This window comes from Pinus tabuliformis, chromosome 5_2, assembly GCF_031772625.1.
Source record: "Pinus tabuliformis cultivar Carrire ecotype Pingquan chromosome 5_2, CPIR1, whole genome shotgun sequence".
In the NCBI taxonomy this organism is placed as follows: Eukaryota; Viridiplantae; Streptophyta; class Pinopsida; order Pinales; family Pinaceae; genus Pinus; species Pinus tabuliformis.
This window is the reverse complement of record NC_142306.1, coordinates 945,166,130-945,184,623: the sequence shown is the minus strand read 5'-3', so window position 1 is coordinate 945,184,623 and position 18,494 is coordinate 945,166,130.

Genomic DNA, 18,494 nt, shown 5'->3' with positions numbered 1-18,494 from the left:
CAATGCTCCTGGGCTATGTCTCCTAGTCCAGCCTTCAGTGGTGGCCTCTCTATTATGTTCTCAAAGCAGAGTTTTTACAACAGTGAGCTCAATTTGAGTCTCACTTAACAGATATAAGTCAGTAGGACTGAAGTACACAGACTCTCCTTATTGAAACTCGACCTCTACTGGTCACAGTAGTATGACAGGCCTATGTCGAGGAGTTTGCTTGAACCTCTCAAGCCTTCTCTGGAGTACACAGACTCTCTGACTCTCTCTGGCTCTGTTTGGCTCGATGTTGCCTTCAGGTCAACTCGGCTTCTACTTCTCTGTTCTATGCTCTTGGCTTTCTTACTGCTCTCTCTTGTTACTGCCTGCTCTGTCTCTGGCAGTTCGTGGCTTTAAAGCCAGTCTGTTCTTTGACTGTTCATTTTCGCTTCCTGGCTTTCCAGTTTCCTGCCTCTGTCCATTCGAATTCCTTTGCTCTACGTCATCATCACTGGGTAACGCCTCGCAAGGAGATGGCCACCTGTTTCATAACGAACTGAGTGTGTTAGATTCCTTCAATCGTATTTGAATGGCTGTTATTTCCATTTGCTCCAAGATCGCCAACAAAACACGAATCTTTTGCCAACTCATTGTCCACATCGGACTTCAAATCCCATGTAATCTTGCTTTATCACTTTGCCAAATCTGGTCATTTGTCGGGACGCACCTCTGCCGTTGATTTGGGCCCCCTAGATCCTACGGTCGTCGTTCATATCGGGGGGGCAAGTTGCATGATGTTTACCCGTCGGATGTGAGCGGTTTTCTCTCTCATCCGCTAGACGCGTGTCACTCGATGTGTGGCATCAGGTGGGACTCAGTCGAAACTGCTTACTGCCCTGAGGCCTTCCGATATCCTGCCGATTTTGTGGAATCCTGCGCTACGGAACCAAAACAATTACTTTTCTGCATTTCATAGTCATTTCGGGTCTGGGCGCTTCGGGGCTTTCCTTCACTAAGGGGGACGCCTTGCGATAGCGCTAATCGCATATCAGAAACTGCCCCGTTTCTGGAATTAGCCTCTGGTTTTGCCATTTTTGTGCCAACGTGCATTACCATGGGCCAACAGTCATGCACACTCAATCGAGGGTCCTCGTTGCTCTGCGCTGATCACAACTGCAACTGTCATGAGGATTCTTTCTGATAACTTGATCTTTCTAAGACTTGAATCTTTTGGCATAATTTGAAAAGGTTTGTGAAAACTTAGAGAGTGTTTAGGATCCGATTTGGATCACGGCCTTCTCACTGAAAAAGCTTTTGGACCACCAAAAGTTGGTTTTTAAGGATCAATCAAGTGAGAGTATAGATTCCTCACTTGCCCAATTTCTATCCATTTCGCACTGCTTGGTTTTGAACCTTTGAGTCTAATCCCAAGGTACTCAACATCCCCTCTGCACGTGGTTTTCACCTTCTTGTCCAAAACTATATCTTCCTACAACTCATTAAGATATTCAGGCAACAGATCATCAATAGAAGGCAACTGACTCTGCTCTTCGGGATCTTCGATTAATGAAGGTTCAAATAGTCTCAAGCTGTCTGCATTAACCACTGAGTAGATGTGCATGTAAGCTAGTAAATCAAGGCGAAAAGCATTCTCATCAATTTTCTCAAGTATTTTGAAAGGTCCATACCTTATTGGTTTCAGCTTCCTACCTTCACCTTGCATTCTATCTTTGCTGATATATAGCCAGATTTGATCACCAACTTGGAAACTATGCTCCATCTGATGCTTGTAATGCCTTGCCTTGTACTTGGCTTGGCTCTTTTCCAGCTGTTCCTGTACTGCTTGGTGAATCTCTTGGATTTTTTCAATGAACTTGGTTGCCTTGTCCACATCACTGTGTCCATCAACTGCTATGTCTTTACCAAAGACAAAATCCAAGGGAGACCTTGGTGTGAAACCAAAATAGGTCTCAAAAGGAGATCTTTGTGTAGAAGAATGCTTAGCTCGGTTGTAAGTATGCTGCACATAACATAAATGCTCATCCAAAAGCTTGGGATGCTTGTTGCAATAGCCTCTGAGCAACTGGATCACTGTCTTGTTGACCACTTCTGTTTGGTCATCTGTTTGTGGATGAAAAGCTGTGCTCTTTTTCAGTCTAGTGTCCATCAATTCCCACAAACTCGACCAAAATTTCCCAATAAATCGGGTATCTCGATCAGATATAATGGAAGTGGGTAATCCAACATGAACCCATACCTGCTGAAAGAACAAATTTGTAGTTTGTTCAGCTGTATTCTGTTTGTTACAAGGTATCAAAATACACATTTCGCTGAACCTATCTACAACAACATATAAATAGTCATGACCTTTCCTAGATTTAGGCAGTCCTCCAGCAAAGTCCATGGAAACACTTTCCCAAGGATGAGAAGGAATTGGTAGTGGAGTGTAAAAACCTAGTTTTCTATTGCTGGGTTTGCTTTTAGCACACATGGTACACCCTCTTACATATCTATAAACTGTGTCATTCATTTTTGGCCAATAACAAAATCTTTGGAGTTGTGCAACTGTTTTACCTACACCAAAGTGACCTGATATTAGAGAAGTGTGTGCTTCTCGAATTATCTTTACTCTTTCAGTTTGTGGAATGCGTAGCTTCCCAAAATGATACAATAGTTGGTCCTTAACATGATAATCCAATTCTCCTACTTGTTTTCTTTGACTTAAAGTTGCATATACATTTTTAAAATCTATATCTTGAGCATATTGTTCAATGTAGCTTTCATGAAATATTGAATTATGCTTAAGTATAGTAGATGCATTTACAATTGGTCTGGACAACATGTCTGCAACTTTATTGTGTATGCCCTTTTTATATTTGATGACAAGACGAAACTGTTGTAGAAAACCCATCCACCTATAATGTCTTGATTGCTGCAACTTAGTTTGGAAGTGCAAGTATTGAAGTGGTTGATGATCAATGTGTATAACTGTCTCTTTGCCCATTAAATAATGTTTCCACTTTTTCACACTCTGTGCTAATGCATACAATTCTTTATCATATGTGGGATAGTTAACTACTGCATAATTTAAATGTCTCAAAATGATAACATATGGGTTTACCATGCTGCATCAACACTGCTCCCATGGCATAGTCACTAGCACCATTTCAATCTCAAATGATCTTTGAAGATCGGGCAGTGCTAGTACTGGTGTTATACTGATCTTTTCTTTTAAGGTGTCGAAGGATTTCTTCTATTTGCTTCCCCACTGAAACACCTTGTTCAATCTTGTTAAAGCATGTAAGGGAGCTGCAATTAAGGAAAAGTTAGGAATAAACTTTCTCCAATATTATGTTGCTCTTAGGAAGCTTCTAACTTCTATAGCAGATTTTGGCTTAGGCCAGTTTACAATGACTGCAACCTTAGAGGGATCTATCTTCAGTTCACCACCCCCTACTATATGACCCAAATAATTCAAAGATGTTTTGCCAAATTCACATTTTGAAAGTTTAACATAAAAATTTTCTCTTTTCAAAACATCTAGAGTCTGCTTAACATGCTTTAAATATTCTTCCCACGTTTTGCTGAATATAAGAATGTCATCCAAATATACAATGACAAAATCATCAAGAAAAGGTCTGAGTACATCATTCATTACTCTCATGAAAGTAGCAAGAGCATTAGTTAAGCCAAAAGGCATAACCAACCACTCATACAATCCCTGATTTGTTTTGAAAGCAGTCTTCCATGCATCTTGCTCTGCAACTCTGACCTGATGGTATCCACTATGAAAGTCCAACTTGGAAAAATAAACAACTTCTTTCAACTGATCTAACAGATCATCTATGTGAGAAAGAGGATAACGATTTTTTATCGTCATTTTATTCAGTGCTCGGTAATCAATGCACATTCTCCATGAGCCATCTTTCTTTCTCACCAAGACAATTGGAGACCCACACGGCGATGTGATAGGTCTTATGAACCCTTTCTTGAGTAGCTCATGTACCTGCTTCTTGATTTCTGCATTCTCTAAAGCGGACAACCTGTACATTCTGATGTTAGGCAGTGGAGCATCTTGCTGCAAATTAATAGCATGTACTATTTCCTTTTTTGGTGGCAGACCTTTAGGTTCTTGAAATAATATATCATATTCTGAAACAACTTTTTCTAAATCAGCTTTTTGTTTAGCATCACAACCCTCAAATACATTGGTTTTATCAGGTTTCTTTTCCTTTACAACCATCAGTAAAAATTGTTTGCATGAATTTACAATTCTCTTCATCTGCCCTAAGTTTATGAGAGTATAATTATTCTTTAGCTTATGAGCTCTTACAATATATTTGATTCCCTCTTTAACGAGTAGATGCTTGTTCTCAGCTCTATAGAAAATAGCTTTTCTATCATACAAGTAAGGAATTCCTAAAACAATTCCACATATATCCAAAGGAACTATATCTAACTCAACCTCATCTACAAATGCTGACCCAAAAGAAAAATTAAGTTTACATTGTCTAGTCACTTGTAGCTTTGCTTTATCACATAGCCAACCTAATGGATATGGTTTCTTGTGAGGTGTGGTTAGTAATTCCAACTTCTTTACAATTGCTTCAGAAATTAAATTTACTTGTGAGCCACTATCAAACAAAGTATCAATCTTTTGATGCTTGGAAATAACTCGAATATGAAAAAGCTCATGTCTTTTGCTCTCATTTTCTTCATTATCAGTAGATTGTGCAGAATTACTAGTAGATGCTTCAGAATTTTTATCTTTTATACCCGTGGCTACAATTTTTGTTTCATCCCCTGAGTTTGACCCCAAATCCTTTTGAATAGCTGCAGCAGTCTTCTTCTTTTTGCCCTCGAGCTTCTTGGGTTTCAGCTCCGGATGCAGAATCCAGCAGTGTTCATCATCATGGCCATCCTTCTTACAGTGAGTGCATGAAGACTTGCACTTCTATACAGTATTTGTCTTCCTCTTTTTCCATTTCTGTTTTCTTTTCTCCTTATTCTTGCTTGCAGTGGGTTTGGATGATCTCCCAACTTCTAGTTTCACATTCTTACCTCTAGCCTCTAGATGTGTAGCCTGAACAGATACCTCATCTATGCTAGTGGGATTAAACATGAGGATAGTGTGCCTCATGTAGTTATGTAGACCACCTATATACTTCAGCAGAGTTTTAGGTGAGTCTAAAGAAATTCCTAGAATCAAAGCTCTTTTCCTAAATTCTTGGGTGTAACCTTGTACACTTTTCCCTTTTAATTGGTGAAGAGTTTGCCAACTCATCATAGCTTGCTACATATAGGCTAGTGGATAGAATTGCTTTTTAATTGCAGAAACAAATTTACTCCAGACAGAAAGAATTTTACCATGTTTCTTCATGTCAGCTTGTGTCCTGCCTTCCCACCATACCAAGGCAGTGCCTCCAAGGCGTAGGCTGGCCAGCTGAATCTTACTCTTGTCTGAATCAATGCTCTGTACTCTGCAATAAACATCAATCTGTCTAATCCAATTATCCAGCTTTTCTGCATTCAACTCTCCATCATATATCGGCAAATCAAATTTAACATCTAATTTAATCAAAGATGTTTTCTTTTTATTTTCAGGGCTATTAGGAGGTGTGAGAAATTTTTCTTCTTTCCCTTTGCCTTTAGAGTGGTCATGGAGGGGAGATTCTTCTACTCCTTTGTCTTGTTTGGAGTTTGATGAATCTTCATCTCTACCTTTCTTAAATTCCCTATACATTTCCTCCACCATGGCTTTCATGGTCAGAAAACCATCCATGAATTGGGAGTCTGATTCCAAGGGATTTTATTCTGACATTTTCCTCTTAGGGTAGACTCTCTCAATCTCAGGATTAGCTTCAACCAACTCTCCTTCTCCTAATTTAAGCTTTGATCTAGTTAGCATTCAACAACAAAATCCAGCACAAGCTTGTCTAACCTTAATAACCTAGAGCTTTGATACCACTTGATCTGGAATTTATCTAGGACAAAGATTTAGAGGTATTACAGACTCATGTGCTTGGATGTGCCTATGTTACTTTATGCAATGGATTGATAAGATTGCGAAATACATAGACACTGAGGCAGTTAGAGAAAACATAACAGGCAAACATGTAAACACAACAAGTTTAATAAGGAGTTCACCCAATGCTCTTGGGCTACGTCTCCTGGTCTAGCCTTCAGTGGTGGCCTCTCTATTATGTTCTCAAAGCAAAGTTTTTACAATAGTGAGCTCAATTTGAGTCTCACTTAACAGATATAAGTCAGTAGGACTGGAGTACACAGACTCTCCTTACTGAAACTCGACCTCTACTGGTCACAGCAGTATGATAGGCCTATGCCAAGGAGTTTGCTTGAAACTCTCAATCCTTCTCTGGAGTACACAGACTCTCCGACTCTCTATGGCTCTGTCTGGCTCGATGTTGCCTTCAGGTCAACTCGGCTTCTACTTCTCTATTCTCTTCTCTTGGCTTTCTTACTACTCTCTCTTGTTACTGCCTGCTCTGTCTCTGGCAGTTCGTGGCTTTAAAGCCAATCTATTCTTTGACTGTTCGTTCCCGCTTCTCGGCTTTCCGGTTTCCTGCCTCTGTCCATTCAAATTCATCTGCTCTGCGTCATCATCACTGGGTAATGCCTCGCAGGGAGGTGGCCACCTATTTCATAACAAACCGAGTGTGTCATATTCCTTGAATCGTATTTGAATGGTCGTTATTTCCGTTTGCTCCAAGATCGCCCACGAAACATGAATCTTTTGCCAACTCATTGTCCACGTCGGACTTCAAAGCCCATGTAATATTTCTTTATCACTTTGCCAAATCCGGTCATTTGTCGAGACGCGCCTCTGTCGTTGATCTGGGCCCCCCAGATCCTACGGTCGTTGTTCATATCAAGCGGGAAAGTTGCATGACGTTTACCCGTCCGATGTGAGCGGTTTTCTCTCTCATCCGCCGGACGCGTGTTACTCGATGTGTGGCATCGGGCGGGACTCAGTCGAAACTGCTTACCGCTTCGAGGCCTTCCGATATCCTATCAGTTTTGTGGAATCCTGCGCTACAGAACTGAAACAATTACTTTTCCGCATTTCATAGTCATTTCGGGTCTGGGCGCTTCGGGGCTTTCCTTCATTGAGGGGGACGCCCTGCGATATCGCGTATCAGAAACTGCCCCCGTTTCCAGAATTAGCCTCTGGCCTTGCCAATTTTGCGCCAACGCGCGTTACCATGGGCCAACGGTCTATGCGCTCGACCGAGGGTCCTTGTTGCTCTGTGCTAATCACAACTGCAACTGTCACGAGGATTCTTTCTGATAGCTTGATCTTTCTAAGACTTGAATCTTTTGGCATAATTTGAAAAGGTTTGTGAAAACTTAGAGAGTGTTTAGGATCCGATTCAGATCAAAAAAGGTAAAGTGCCCCCCTCTCCTGCAGTGCGATTGCGATGTCCTAGGTAGGCCCGATCCCGCAGATCAATGATCACAGTTGTCTAGGGAAGAAGCTTAAGGTAAAGCATGGTAATGCACCGATATGCGCGATTTTTCTTTACAAAAGAAAAAGGCTCTTAGACACGGGTCTGATGGCCTTAGCACCTGAGGGTAACCCCATGGTTCTAGCCCCTGGTCATATAAGGAAAGCCACACGAGGGGCTATAATAAATGGGGGTTAAGGGGGAAATCAAAAGTTCCCATTTCTCATGTTTTAGAGGAAAAAGGCTCACGCCTGAGAGACTGTGCTGTTACACTATAATACGTATCACCCACTACATCAAGGCACCAATAGTGTAGGATAGAGTTTTAATGGGCAAATGGGACGACGACTAAAGACTTAAATGGAGGATGGCACAACAATGGAGTAGTACACGAGACTCAGGAAGATTAATGGCTCAGCATGGAGCCCCATCCATATACAGAGCAAAAGACCGCAAATACGAGCACTTGCAGTTGATCCAACACTTACTCCATAGAACAAGGCATCCGAGCAGTAAAGGCAGAAGCAACGGGGTCAGTTGAGCAACACAGAAGGCCATACTGTGAGAAAATTAAAGCCTGAAGTAGAGGCGATAACAAGATGGGCACAAAGAATCTTCATTTACTTTTATGTATTGTTATTTACTTATTTTTTTCCTGTACATGCCTTCCTTTCAATGAGGCTTTTAATTATGTAAATGTTTTGGGCCATGTTATCTCAAAATCAAGCACTGGAAGGCTGCAGGCTAGGTTAATTTCAAGTAACTATTTCAAACCAGACTTTTGACTAAGGCTTAGCCTCCTTAGCCTGAGAGGGCTCTCTCAAAGGGTTATTGATTTTAACTAATGGTAAGATGGCTAACTCTTGGGAAACACATGAACAAGTATGCTGGCTGGACAAACATTAAACTAATTCCCATTGGGCTTATGGAGTCAATCAAACCTCAGTAAATAATGATATTGCCTTTACATAGAAGTCAGGGCATGTGACATTTAAATGTTCAAAACACAACTCTTATAAAACCACAGTTCATAGATGAGTACAGGAAGTCAGAGCAGCATAAGTGAATTCTGAGTGATTACTCATCTAAGCAACTGAAAAAGACATGAAGGACAAAGTAAAATAACACATCTTGAACATAGAAATGCTTTATGAATCCTGAGAAGAAAAACATATAACTTATATTACTGAACTCTGTTTTTTACACAAGCCAAAACAGTCCTCTGTTTTATAAAGTATCCAACCCCCATTACATAGATGTTTCAGCTATATATAGAAACATTATTCTAACTACTTCGAGCTTTCTCCTCCAGCATGAGGGGAGCCCGATGACTGCCACTAATGACACCTATTTGCTATTGAACTGACTCATTAAATACAATAAGTTCTAAACTGGAGTTTAAAGAGTCCTAATTTAACTATAACTCTAACTCTATCTTCCTCGTAGCATGATTCCTTCTTGATCCTTGACACCTGGTCTCTTTGCAGTTGGGTTGAGATGGCTGAGATGAGTATTCAATGTTCCATGCTGGCCTAGGATGCTGAATGCTTTAATGGTTCAGTGATGCTAGGAGAAATACCCTGTTTTTCGGTTCCAGTCTTCCACCACCTATTCGAATATGTAGCAGCATGTCTTTAGCTCTTTAATAGCCCAAGAATATAGAGCATCACCATGTTTTAGATGTGCTGGAGGCTTCATTGATGGACAGGTGTGCAAGCCAAAACTCCTCGTATGCAGCTCCTTCCAAACCCTAATGACCGGTAATAAAGTGACTTTATAACAAAAACTTTGAACATGAGTCAAAACATTTCACCTTTTTAAAGGTACACCTGTCATAATTTGAATGGTTGTGATGGCTTCATTTGGTCCCTTACATGTCCTTTAGATGTTTCCTTTTGAAAATTCCCGCACATATTACCAAACTGTTTGTCTGAGTTAAAAACAACACCTACATCAGTTTCGTAGCGCGCTACGAAACTGCTGTGTAATTTCAAAAACACAGTCTTCATCAAAAACATGTTCTTCAGATAAAAATGATTAATGGCTTCAATCGGAGAATTTCACCAGCAATGCAAGCCCATCCATCAACCATGACATAAGTGATGAAAAAGTTGGTATTGAAACTCCAATAGTCTTTAGTATCTTGGTAGAAATCCTTGAAGAAATGACTTGATAATTTTCACCTCTATTATTGGTTTCAGGAAGGGAGCAACCTTCTCAATTCCATCAAGGTTGGCCAATAACTTCAGTACTGTAGCTACTTGAAGTACATTCTGTGCTAACATTTGTTGGCTTTTCTGGAATAGCATTGCCATGACTACTGGAACACCTGTTTACAAATTTCACAAGATTCTTCCCACTGCTCGAAAGAGATGCAGCCGCACCTAAACAGCAACTGTAACATGTGTGACATTACTCTCTTCAACATCCATGTCACCTTTATTCCATGTGGTTTCTTCAAAATCTTCACATATTGTCTTTATAGTAGCAATTTTGTCCAATTTCCCTCTATACTGTCTGTTGTTTATCACAAGAGTGGGCAATATTGTTACATCGCCTCGAGAATCATGTCCAACCTGTGCATCTTGTTTTGCTTTCAACGCACTATTCTCAGCATCTGCTTCTGGATCTCCCATACATTTATCTATTTTCTTACTGTCCAGACCCAAAGATGTTATCACTTCCTCTGCACATTCTTTGTTGTATTTCTTTTCTTTCATTGGACATCTAATTTGGAAATCAGTTACATAGTCCCACCAGACTCATGATTTTTTACTTTCAGTTGCAACTTTGAAAACACATAGTTGCCTCAGATTTTTCAATTACCACATCTTTGCCATCATAACCTTTATTAAAATCGTGCTCTGGATCAGGAGCACAGTACCTGCCATGATTGATACATTGAGATTTACACTGCTTGCTCAAAACAAAGGCTTGGGGGCAGTACCATGTTATGTAGTGAGGAGTAAATAGAGTATAGCCCCCTTTTTTCTCAACGCATTCGTCATGGAGTTTGCAGCATGCATCGAGATCGTCGCAAGGCTCCTCGCCGGGGTAGCCGGTCCATCCAACGCCACAGTATTTACCATATCGAATTCCGAGAGAATTACAGTCCTGTACGACGCACACCCTGCTACAATTTGGCTGCGAGGTTCTGTTGGCCTTGGAAGCCCCGACAATTCCAAAGCAATGGAATACGTGAGAGGATAAAATTGTGACAATAATTATAATGAATGTGCACGGTGGTTTGGAATAACTTGTGCCATTCCTCGCACCGCATCCCAATTCCATCCTCCGCCTTATGCCTTGCGCTGTCTACCTTTTCCTTGATTGATTGAACAAGAGCCTTGTCATGAAACAGCACCAAGGCCCATCGAATTCCCCTGCGAATCTCTCCAAAAAGACACTCCGAACTCCAACGGAAGCCTAGACCTGTTTGTTGAGAAGTCTGAACACGCAGCTACAGAGTTGTAAGCCTTAAATTTGAGAGTTGTAATATGAAGCACACAGACAGAGAGAACTCCATCAGTGAATCTCTAAAAATAGAGGTTCATCCAGGGAGCTTTCCCCTGTTTGTGTTGAGAAATTCACACATGCGCAACAAGATAGCTGTGAGGCCAGGGAAAGACCCCATCCTCGCCTTTTAGCACCTGGAACTGTTTCTAACACACGTGTTGTTTTACTGCCCCATGCATTTGGCAAACCATTCGCCACAGATCCTCATTTTTTGTCAACTGATAAAGACGCTTGCAAGCTGATCCAGCACTGTGACACGTTGAGTCAGATATTCCCACAGAATCCATAGGAGACAGCTGTGAAATATTGGCTATGGATTCGAACAATTCCCCAATTTCGTAGCGCAGCCAGTGCAAAATATGAATTATGCGCTACGAAATCACCTAGAACATGTTGCGCTGCGAAACTGCTAAAAAGGATTTAGGCGCATCAACTAATGTGAGCGGTTTTGAAATTTTGGCATTAGAATTTTCAGTGATAACAGGCCACAGAGCCATCTCTGACTGAGACAATTAGTCAACCTGACAACTGAGTCTAGACTAGAGATATTTTGCTGTAATGAATTTTCTTGCTCCCCTCTCTAGATAAATAGGGGAAAGAAAGACTTAACAAAGGTTCAGATATTCTATAGAAAAGACTACATGCCATTTTCAGACTATTTTTCTTTGTAACTCAAATCTTTTTCAAAATATCAAGGATATGGTGGTGATTCCCCCTTCAAGTATTACACTATATGTTTCTTCTATTAAATCTCATTTTATGTTCATCTTTCCTCTCTGTATTCATGCAAATGATAGTTGCTAGAAATGTTTCAAGCTTCCTCATAGATTTATTTGTATTGATATGTGAGTGCAAGTGCCTGTAATTATATCACATATTCAATTGTCTCAATGTTGTTGATGCATATACCTGTGTGGACTATTGAAATCACATCTTTAAATATGCAACACATGAATCATAGCATTCAACCCCTGCTTCATCCATTATTTCTGCTTGTAACTCAAATAAGTATAGAAATCCTTAATGCCTCAAGTTCTATGTGTTAAGTGTAGAACTCTTGAAGCCTTATGCTCTATGTAATGAGTTGTTCTTTCTCTTTGTCCTCACTCATCTGCCCTGCAAAAGATTATTAAGTTGTAAGCCCTTGAATTACTCGGCCTCCACTGTTTTCATGCATATTTATGAGATCTAAACTTGTGAGGATGTACCAGAAATTCATGTTTTATTTCTCTAGATAAATGAACCAGCGCGTTTCCTATATATATATATATACATATATATAACATAAGTGATGTCTTCAGTTCCTGTAAATAATTTGAGACCCACCAATCTAGATGTGCCTAGGCACTGGTCTTGTAAGCAATCTGAGGTTGTCTCTGGGAGCGATAACAATAACAATGTAGGAGATGATTTTGGCTTTTTAATTTATGACGGTATTAGTTGTCAATGTCATAGTTTCAAGGAAGTCATAATTTTAACTCAAAAAGAATGATGCTACAAGTGGCATTATTTTTTGATTTAAGGGTTAATTTTAAGGTTTTTGCCTAATTGTCAAAGTCATAATTTTAAACATGTCAAAAATTTAACTACCCACAAGGAAAGGGTGCTAGTGGTAGTGCACTTTTTTGTTTAGAGTAAAATTAACTACTAAATGCAACCTCTAAAAACAATAACTCTTGAGATTTTTTGTTAAGTTCATAACTTTGTTAATTGTCAGTTGTCCACTTCATAGTAGAGGCCTAGCGAGCTCTCAGTTTCCTTAAAAATATCCTCTAACCAGAGAAACAAAGGAAGCACTAGCATCCTTACCCACATTAGAGTGAAATCCAGATGTATCAAGTAAACATCAAAATGCAAGTGCCATTTTTTAAGGAATAGAGCTCGTGATCCCCACTTCCACATCTTCTACAGTTCCAAATGTCCAAAGCAACCAATCCTTCACTAGAACCATACCTTGTTGATTGTAACCAAACTAAACACCAAATTTTTCTATCATCTAGACTTTAAGAGAGTCTCCTTTGATTCTCTTACTCATAAATCTACCAGCAAGCATGGATTCTCTGTAGATCTGCAGCCACAGGATGCGATGAAATGAGTATTAAGGGGACGACTAAGTCACTTTAATCTGTTATCTTAAAAATATTTCGTTGGTGCCCTCCCTATATATCTCCTACCAAATTGATGTCATGAGGGTTAAATAAAATATTGAAGTCCTTGACAAATCGATCATTTTGTAGTTAGTTCTCATTTTACATTTTACAGTATATGTCTCATGCATCATACATTACTTACTCTTATTCTGTTCAGATAACCCCAAAATAATATTTCAAAATGGAACAGAGTTTATTTGAATGGAAAAGCACAAAAAATGGTGCATGACAAATACCCTGGACATGAATGAAATTGTTGGCTTCTTTAGGTAGAAACTCCTGATATTGCTCAACATCCCTTTCTGCCAACTGAATTAGTAGACCAAAATAGCTGATTACAAATTCGTTAGCTCCTAGGCTACATATGAATGGAGCATTCCTTATAATGTCGGATGCATTCATTATCGTCCAACAATTCTTGAAGTGATGGACTTGGCAATGCAGCATGCAAAATATTGGTAAACTATTGTTCGGGATCAAATACCAAGGCTGATGCTTAACTTATTGCAATTTTAGTGCATACAGTGAACTCGGTCATGAGATTGTCATACACAGTTCCTCCTGAAGCAAAGCTTACACCCATTAGCTGTAGTCAAACCAACTAAGAACATTTTTTTATAAAATTTAAGCAAACTAAACGTACATAATAAGCAGTGACTTCACTTGTAAAGTCTCTAGGTGCAAACCTGAGCTTCATGTTGAACCATCTGAATCTGATATTATCTTCGATTTGAACCTAGAACTTGCACAAACCAAAGATCATCCTCAGCATTAGGAATCACAAGAGAATGAAACACAGCAGAATAGGGTATCAGAATGCAAAGCGCGGACCTGGACTCTGGAAAAAAGTTGAAATAGCTGCAGAGGAATATTTGTTAAATTCCCAAACTAATTCCCGAGTTAGATTTTCCCAAAAATATCAGAAGTGGAAGCCCCTCTGCACTGGTACGAAGTTGACGTATTACATTCTGGAAATTTACAGCCATGTAGACACTTTTTAAATTCCCAAAGAAATTCAGAACATGAAACCTCTCCAAACTGGAAGCACCTAACAAGTAGATGTTGAACAGAATTCAGAGACAAAGCATCTCCAAAAAAGAATTCAGAGACAAAGCATCTCCAAGCTAGAAGCACTTGGCCAGTTGAAGTTGATATTTGTTAAATGTCCAAAGAGACCGAAAGCAGAACATCTCCAAACTAGAATACCGTGACGAGCTGAAATTGATATTTTAGAAATCTACCACCTTGCACAGTTCTCCCTGAAGCAAAGCTTACAGCCATTAGGCGTAGTCAAACCAACTGAGAATTTTTTTAATGAAATATAAGAGAGCTAAACATACATAATAAGCAATGACTTCACCTGTAAAGTCTCTAGGTGCAAGCCTGAGCTTCATATTGAGCCATCTAATTTAAAGCAAGAACTTGCACAAACCAGAGGTCATCCTCAGCATTAGGAAATCACAAGAGAATGAAACACAACACAACAGGAGATAAAAACGCAAAAGCGTGGGCCCTCGAGTCTCCTGAAAAAGAGTTGAAATAACTGCAGAGGGATATTTGTTGAATTCCCAAGTTAGATTTTCCCAAAAATATTAGAATTGGAAGCCCCTCAGAACTGGTGTAAAGTTGATGTTTTACAATTTGGAAATCTACCACCATGTAAACACTTGTTAAATTTCCAAAAAAATTCAGAGTCCGAAGCAGAAGCACCTGACAAGTTGATGTTGACATTTGTCAAATGTCCAAAGAAATCGGTAGCAGAACGTCTCCGACAAGAGTCACAAGCTGAAGTTGACATTTTTTAAATCTACCGCCATGTTGAGCGGTTTTAAATCTCCAAAAAAAAATTAGAAGCGGTTGGAAATAGACCATCATCTCGGAAAATTTCCCAAATAAATCGAAGGCTTAAGCGTCTCCAAACTAGAATGTTTATATTTTGGACCTCTGTTAAATGAAAATCTAAAAAGAAATTTGAAAATAGAAGCGTCTCCAAACTGGAAGCACCGGACAACTTAATGGAAATGTTGACATTTGTTGAATCCCCAAAAAATTGGACGCGGAAGCGTATCCAAACTACAAGCACGTTGACATTTTCAACATCTACCATTGTATTGACATGTGGAAGTCTGCTAAATTTCCTAAGAAATACGGAGGCGGAAGCGTCCCCAATGTGGAAGCACCTAACATGAGAATGTTAACATGTGACAGATCCCCCGAAAAAATTGGACGCGAAAGCGTCCCCAAACTAGAAGCGCCGTTGACATCTTCCAATTCTACTTTCATGTAGACATCTGATAAATTTCCCAAGAAATTAGGAAGTGGAAGCATCCCCAAACTGGAAGCCCCTAACACGAGAATGTTGACATGTGATAGATCCCCAGAAAAAATTGGACGCGGAAGCGTCTCCAAACTAGAAGCACCGTTGACATCTTCCAATTCTACTCTCATGTTGACATGTGATAAATTTCCCTTTGAAATTAGGAAGCGGAAGTGTCCCCAAGCTAGTAGCGCCTGACAACCTAATGGAAATATTGACATGTGATAGATCCCTCGAAAAAATTGGACGCTGAAGTGTACCCAAATTAGAAGCACCATTGACATTTTAGAAATCCACCGCAATGTTGACCTCTGCTAAATTTCCCAAGAAATTCGGAAGCGGAAGCATCCCCAAACTGGAAGCACCTGACCACTTAATGTAAATGTTGCAATGTGCTAAATTTCCTAAGAAATTCGGAAGCGAAACTGTCCCCATGCTGGAAGCACCGGACAACTGAATGGAAATGTTGACATGCAATAGTGTTGGTGTACATACACTAGCCGTAGACTAGCCGTAGACTTAGACTAGATGTAGACTAGTTATGTTGGTGTACATGCACCTAGATTAGCTCTAGTTAACTTATTGCTTGCATGCATGCGGCACAGCACACTTAGCTTTAGTTAGCTTTAGTTAGCTGCATGCACAACTAAGCTTAACTTAGTTGCTTTTGTGTATTTATTCTAAACCTCATAATGTAGAATTTACTTTTCATTCTTTTCTCAATCTTTCTCCTTGCCTTGCAAGCTTGTTATTGTTTTACAGATCTAGATCTATCTGTGTTTCTCAAAATCTTACATGGTATCAGAGCACAGGGATTTGTAAATCAGTGCACAAGCAATTTATTTGCAGGTTCAGAAGATTGAAGCAACAAGAAAGAATGGAGTCTAAATTGGAGTTTCCACCATCGGCAATTCTCACTCCATATAACTATTTCGAATGGAAGCCAAAGATTCAACTTCATCTCAGAAGTAGAGGCTTATTTCGAATAACCATGGAAACGGAAGTTGAACCAACATCGGCAGTGGAGAAATCAAGATATTTCAATCGCATGGACGAGGCCTTCGGCATCCTATGTTTATCTATTTCTCCAGAACTGCTATTTCATGTTGAATCATGTTCAACTCCAAATGAGGTATGGAAAATTTTGGAAGAATTGTTTGGAAAACAAAATGAAATGCTTAAAATGGTAGAGGATTCGATTGCAATCTATAGAAATTGTCGTGAAAGCTTTAGGTTAGAACCGGAGGACCCGCATGTCGCTAGCATGTATGCCACCAACTACGTCCAAGGTCTCCTAGAAACCCACGGTGGTGACCCTAACCGGTTGGAGGTGGCCGCCTGCTACGACGATGACGACGAACCTCTTCATTCTGAAGCACAAGAATGGATCATACCTGCTGAGGCAGAGAAACCAGCAGCAGAGGCTGAAGCTGTGGAGGATAAGAAGCCTGAAGATGAAGCTGCAAAGGCTCCCGAGGAGCCCAAAAGTGATGAAATACCTGTCAAGGAAGATGAGCCCAAGCTGGCCGAAGAACCTCCTGTGGCCACCGAAGCTTCCAAGAAACAAGATATGGTGGTGCCGCCCGACGAGATTCCACCGGACGAGAGGTTTCCTCTTACAGATTTCTCAGATTTCGGAGCTCACACCGTCATGGATTTTGCCAATATGATTGCCCCTACCATTGAGGATTTATTTGAATCAGCGTTGAAACGTTCGAACAAATCGAACACCTCTACGTTCGGGGCTTCAAAAGTCCTTTTTAATTCCAGGAAGAACCTTGGCGAGAAGCCGAGTCCCCTTCAGATTGTGCAGGGAATAGTGGAAGCCACTGAAGACAATCCACTGATCAACTTTTTGAAACCACAAGTCCTGGCGGTCAATGAACTCGCGTGGAAGACAGATCGAGAATTTGCATGCGAGGCGCTTGCGGGGGTGAATCCTATGGTCATTCAGTTCTTAGAGACATTTCCTCTCTCTTACAGCAAAAGTAGACGGAGCTCTGGCCGGATGCTGAGAGAGACCTCTGTAAGGCTTCTCTCCTCCCCGCCAAACCTGCAGCCACGTGACTACAAAGCCGATCGTGAGTTCGAATCCTGGAACGAACAATATCGGTCACTGTCTAAACGTCGTGGAGCGGACTTCTGGAAGAAAAGGCCGATGTTTCTCCATAGCTACCAGTTTACCATCAAGAAGACGGTTCCAGAGAGGGTTAAAACCTCGTTGCGAAAGCTCAATGACAATCCATCTGACGTTTTGGAAATCCAAGTGGCCGCTGCCAAGGTCCGCCGTGCTCAGGAAGTTGTGGTGAACGGGCGTCCCTTCTCAGAAACCCTCGTCCAGGTTCTCTACAACCTCAACGAGCAGCTCCAGACCGAGGACGTCGGAGCTTCCTCCTTTTCTTCTCTTTCGTCGGCAGCACAAGGTGTCGGGCGCATAAAGATCATGGAAGACACACAAACGATGCCAGGTATGAGGGTGCGCATGGCGATTTGGATTTTCGTGGTGGTTTTCTCGATGTGGGTATCAATCGATAAAAACAGATGCGTCCTGTTCAGAGGTTCCGCTTCAACTTCGAATCCGGGGGACGCTCTTGCTCTGGTTGCTGGTCCCAGTCCTAATCCTGCCGGATTAGTAAATGATTTCTATCGTATTAGCTGTCCCAGTGCAGAAAGTATCATTCAAACCACCGTGCAGGAACTGGAAAGATTCATTTTCTTGATCCGCGAGATATCGACACCGTGGGGCACGAAAACTGAGAGAGCTAGAGATGGGAAGGCGAAGCGAAAGTTCGACTTCTGGTTGTTCTTCTTCGCGTTTCTCTGCGGTGTGGGGACCGGAATGGCAGTGATAAATAATATGGGGCAGTTCCTCATGCCGGCCTACCGTGGCTTTTCCTTCCTGGACCCCAAGGGCCGTGGTGGCTCCACCGGCTACGACAACGCCGTGGCGCTCCCAGCCAGAGGTCGCGGTGACGAGGACGAGCTGGCGAAGGAGAATATCAAGGACGTATCGGCGTCCAAGGGAAGTATCACCCTCAGCGTCAGCAAGAGTAAGCCCGAAACGCGCGAGGTGATTGG